The sequence below is a fragment of the Chrysochloris asiatica genome, unplaced genomic scaffold (assembly GCF_000296735.1).
Source record: "Chrysochloris asiatica unplaced genomic scaffold, ChrAsi1.0 scaffold00072, whole genome shotgun sequence".
NCBI classification, from domain to species: domain Eukaryota; kingdom Metazoa; phylum Chordata; class Mammalia; order Afrosoricida; family Chrysochloridae; genus Chrysochloris; species Chrysochloris asiatica.
The window spans coordinates 9,129,579-9,135,439 of NW_006408590.1; the positions used below are offsets into that span (position 1 = coordinate 9,129,579).

The window sequence follows — 5,861 nt, forward strand, 5'->3', positions numbered from 1 at the left end:
AATGAGTCATAACTGTCAGACCCTGACAAATGGTCATCTCATTAAAAAAGAGTCGTAAAGTTCTCCTTTCTGGACAAAATCTAGCCAGAAGAGAATTTTAAAAACATATTCCACAGAATGACTCTCTGAGATGTGCAGATAAGAAGGTAGTCTTGGAAACAAGTCCAGTAAGAAACTAACAACCATGTTAAAAATAGCCTTCTATGTATCTGTGTTTTCCCAGACCCTTTTCCACACAGACCCCCATCCTCAAGCAGACACTTTCATTTTCTTATTCTTGGCCTTCAGCATGGGAGGCAGAGAGATCTTAAAGGCTGTCTTGCACGTAATACAGATGGGGCTAAAATTGCAGAATATTGACAAGCACATAAAACAGATGTAGGCAATTTCAATAAAGTTCCAGTACAGAAGCAGGCTGTCCTGTAGTCAGCGTGAATTGAGGGCAGGAGGATTAGCAGAGATTGCTGGTCTTAATCCAGAAGGAAAACCCACAGCAAATACTGCAGAAGGGAGGGCACCTGAGGCACCTTCAAGTACAGTCCCCTTGTGATATCACAAGCCTGCTGGAGGAGTCCTGAATTGGTGTCTAATACACAGGCATCAGTCAAAATATTCTGTTTCTGTGCTGCGAAGATTACATTCATGAAGTTCATGGACTACAAGGTGCTATCTTTGGCAGCCTTAATCACCAGTATCCTTGACTTCATTTCCTAATTATCTTTAACTTCCTTGTTTACCCTATGAATGTAGCAGAGGGCTTTGGCAAGGGGTCCTGCCAGTAGAGATTCCGTGTGTTGACCCGTTAAGTCACTCTTGGTCATCTAGTCTTCTACCTCTTCAGCACTTACTTCATCGGCTGTTGTTAACAGGTTGTATTTTCCATTTTTACTTCCTGAGGGATTCCAAAGAAAGGTTGCCAGTCTCTTCAAAGATGTCTCCTTGTCTGCCATTACTTCTAGAATAATCAACTTTCCTGAATGTGACTTGCAATCATAGTCAATTTGTTGGAATGATTCATGAATAAATGGGAATTCCCCAACACCATCACAGCATTGATGCATTTTGATAAACTGAGATTCTCTTAATATTTGCTTTCCCCCACCAAATTGGATTGCTATCAACTATGATTATAAGAAGATTCAATTCATCTTTGTCCAAGACCATGGAAGTCCTAGCACCTCCGCGCTGGTCAGGAGTACCCTGGCTAGAGTCCCAAACCCGAGGGCTTCAACTCATTTGAGTTCTTGACTGCTGCTTCCATGGACGTTGATTGTGGATCCAAGTAAAATAAAATCCTTGACCACTTTAATATTTTCTCCATTTATGATGATGTTGCTTATTGGTCCAGTTATAAGGACTGTTGTTTTCTATATATTGAGGTGAAATCCATACTGAAGGCTATAGTCTTAGATCTTCATTAGTAAGTGCTACAAGTCTTCACTTTCAGCAAGCAAGGTTGTGCTATATGCTTATCACAGGTTATTAGTGAGTTTTCCTACAATCCTAACACAGCATTCTTCTTCATATATATACTACTTTGTTGTAGTGAAGTGCTGTTGAGTTGGTTCCGACCCATTGTGACCCTATATAGAGTTTCCAAGGAGTGGCTGGTGAGCTGGAAACCATCAACCTTGCGGTTCAAACCAACTTTGCAGTCCTGTGCATTAACCCACAGCACCACACCAAGACTCCATATACTACTTTAGTGGTGTGGTGGTTATAAGCCATGGAGGTTCCAATTCATAGCAACCCTGCATAGAGTTTCTGAGGCTGTAAATCTTTGTGGGAGCAGAAAGCCTCATCTTTCTCCCGTGGAACTGCTGGTAGTTTTGAACTGCTGGCCTTGAGATTAGCAACCTGATTTGTACCCACTATGCTACCAGAGCTCCTTATACCACTTTAGAGAATCATACTTCTATTTTCCTTTGATATCTTTGGGTTTCTCATATCTGTGATTTGATACTGAGACTTCTCAGTGCCACAATTATCAGTCTTAACTCTTTCCAAGGTGAATTTAGATCTGGTTTATGACTACATGTTTTATAAAAACAGCATTTTCAACAAAGCATTTAATGAAAATCTGTGACGGGTTAAATGATTAAATCAAACTCCATCGCTTACCGACAGTCACATGGTTTACTATGCCTGGCATGACAACGTGAAGAGGAATGGCAACACATTCATCATCAAAAAGAACATTTCAAGAGCTATCTTGAAGTCTGTGATAGCTATCTATAATGCTGTCTGTTATAGGACAGTATCCATATGCCTACAAGGAAGAACAGTTAATACCACTATTACTCTAACTTACGCACCAACCACTAAAGCCAATGATGATGTTGAAGAATTCTACCAACTTCTTGGTAATTGATCAAACATGCAATCAAGATGGGTTGATAATTACTGGTGGTTGGAATGCAATGGTTGGAAACAAAAAAGAAGGATCATTAGTTGAAAAATGTGGCCTTGCAGATAGAAGTGATGCTGAAGATCACATGATAGTATTTTACAAGACCAGTGACTTATTCGGACACCTGGTGTGACACTGTGGGTTAAGCGCTGAACTGCAAAGTTGGTTTGATCTGCAAGGTCAGTGGTTCAAGGTCACCAGCTGCTCCTTGAAAATTCTATACAGGGATGCTACGGGTTGGAACTGACTCAATGGCACTTAACAATAACAACAAATGACTTATTCATTGAAAAAAAATTTTTTAGCAGCATAAAAGATGTTTATACACATGAACTTCACCAGATGGAATACCAGAAATCAAATCAAGAGACAGTGGAAAAGCTCCGTATCATCAGCCAAAACAAGGTTGGGGCAGATGTGGAACAGACCATCAACTGTTCATTGCAAGTTCAGGCTGAAGCTGAGAAAAATTAAAACAAGTCAACTAGAGTCAATATATGACCTTGAACATGCCCCACCTAAATTTGGAGATCATCTCAAGAACAGATTTGATGCATAAGACACTAATGACTAAAAACCAGAAGAGTTATGGGATGGCATCAAGAACTTCATACAGGAGGAAACAAAAGGTCATTAAGAAGACAAGAAGGAAAAGACCAAACTGGATGTCAGAAGAGACTGAAACTTGCTGTCCAGTGTTGAGAGATCCTAAAGCTCAAGAAAACAAAATTTCATAACGAAATGTGCAAAGATCTAGAGTTAGAAACCCAAAGGGAAGAACACGTTAAATATTTCTCAAGTTGAAAGAACTGAGGAAAAAGCTCAAGCCTTGATGTGAAATATTGAAGGATTCTTTCTCAAAATGTTGAATGATGCAGGAAGCATCAAAAGAAGATGGAAGGAATACACAGAGTCACTGTACCAAAAAGACATGGTTGATGTTCAGCCAGGAAATAACATATTTCATTAGGCAAATCTAATGATCAAGAGCCAATGGTACTGGAGGAAGCCCAATGTGCACTGAAGGCACTGGCAAAGAACAAGGCATGGGGAATTGATGGAATACAAATAGAAATCTTTCAACAAAGTTATGTAGCACTGGAGTCACTCACTCATGGATGCCAAGAAATTTTGAAGACAGCTACTTGGCCAACTGACTGGAAAAGATCCATATCTGTGCCCATTCCAAAGAAAGGTGACCAAACAGAATGTGGAAATCATCAGGCAATATTATTATCATATGTAAGTAAAATTTTGCTAAAGATAGATGAAAAATCACTGCAACAGTACATCTACAGGGAGCTGCCAGAGGTTCAAGCCAGATTCAGATGAGGACTTGGAACGTGGAATAGCATTGTTGACATCAGAGGGATTTGGGACTTGGCTGAAAGCAGAGAATACCAGAAAGATGTTTACTTGTGCTTTATTGATTATGCAAAAACTTTTGACTGTGTGGATAATGACAAACTATGAGCAACACTGTGGAGAATGAATATTTGGAACACTTAATGGTATTTATGAAGAACCTGTGCATATACCAAGAGGCAGTCATTCAAACAGAACAAGGGGACATTGAATGGTTTAAAATCAAGAAGGAAAGTTTTGTGCCATGGTTATATTTTTTTCACCACATTTATCCAATCTGTATGCAGAGCAAATAATCAGAAACTCTGGTTTATATGAAGAAGGCGGCACCAGGATTGGAGGAAGGCTCATTAAAAACCTCAAATATGCAGGTGATAAAACTTTGCTTGCTGAAAACAAAGAGGACTTAAAATACTTACTGATGAAGACCAAAGACCACACAGCCTTCTGTATGGGTTGCATTTCAATGTAAAGAAAACAAAAATCCTCTCCACTGGACCAATAAATAACATGGTAATAAATGGAGAAAAGATTGAAATTGTCAAAGACTTCATTTTGCTTGAATCCATCATCAACCCTTATGGAAGCAGCAGTCAGGAAATCAAATGACATACTTCATTAGGCAAATCTGCTGCACAAGACCTCTTCAAAGTGTTCAAGAGCAAAGATGTCAGTTTGAGGACTAAAGTGCACCCGACTCACGTGCATGTGAAATTGCCTCATATGCCTGTGAAAATTGGACAATGAATAAGAAAGACAGCAGAAGAATTGTTGCATTTGAGTTATAGTGTTGGGGAAGAATATTATGGGTATCATGGACTTTCAGAAGAACAAATAAATCTGTGATGGAAGAAGTACAATCAGAATTCTCCTTAGAAGCCAAGCTAGCCAGACTTCGTCTCTCATACTTTGGTCATATTATCAGGAGGGACGAGAACCTGGAGAAGTATATTATGCTTGGTAAAGTGCAGGAACAGCTAAAAAGAGGGAGACCTCCAATGAGATGGATTGGCACAGTAACAGCAACAATGGGCTGAAGTATAGCAGGAATTATGAGGATGGTGCAGGACTGGGGGGTCTTTCGTTCTGTTGTACATAGGGTCACTATGAGTCACAATCGATTCAAGGGTACATAACAACAACTCAACCAAAGCTTTTTGGTGAAGTGAATATTTAACCTGGGTTTAGAAGGAAAGCTAGGATTAGAAGAAGGGTAGGAGATATAGGGAAGCCAATATTGATAACAGAAGTGACATGACCATTGAGAAATAAAGGTTATAGTTGGGGAAAGAGAAAACAACACTTGGGTGGGATCATAGAAAAAAACAGGTAAAATGGTAATATGGTATCCAACTGTAATGAGTCTCAACTGCCAAAATAAGAAATATGGGCACGTTCAGTAGGTAAAATGATAGACTGAAAGGTTGTGAACAGGGTAATGTCAAGACCAAAACAAAATTGATTAAAAAAACAAACAAACAACAAGATTGATGATTCATTTTATGTTTGTTTTGTATTTCCTTAATTTTGTCATTTTTTAAAATGTAAAAATCATGATAGTCTATACGATATCATAAGCTTATTGAACTTTTGGGACTTCAAATGCAGAAGCTATAGGAAAAACAGTGTAAACAGTGTGGGCATGAGCAGGCCATTCCATTCATGGGCAATGGAATTAATCAAATGGATGTCAGATAAGTACGTGTGTTACTATCTTTACAAGGGTCTGGAAAGAGAGCAAGAGAGAATACAAAGAAATGATTGCCTTGGGGGAGGTGAATGTGGACTGATGACTCAATACTATGACAAAGTGCCCAAGGTTTTTCTTGAAACTGCAGTGCTTTGTACAGAAGCACCAGCACATCATCTACTAGGGGTCATTTCTTTCTTTTTTTAAAAATGTTTTATTGTGAATTATGTGATAATTTACATGGGATAACATTAGTTTTACATTCATTCTATCGTATATTGTTTCATTGCCAGGGTTACAATCCCCTCCATGCATCATCAACCAACCAAAGGGTATACACTACAAGCCTGCACCCCGGTGGTCAGCACACAGCCCCTCTCCCTCTCTGTGTCCAAA

General features: G+C 39.2%; 1 pseudogene; it reads right to left on the reverse strand.

The window, feature by feature from the left end:
- Positions 1 to 249: 249 nt before the first annotated feature.
- On the reverse strand, positions 250 to 1,164 carry LOC102817519 (annotated as a pseudogene).
- Positions 1,165 to 5,861: the final 4,697 nt, after the last annotated feature.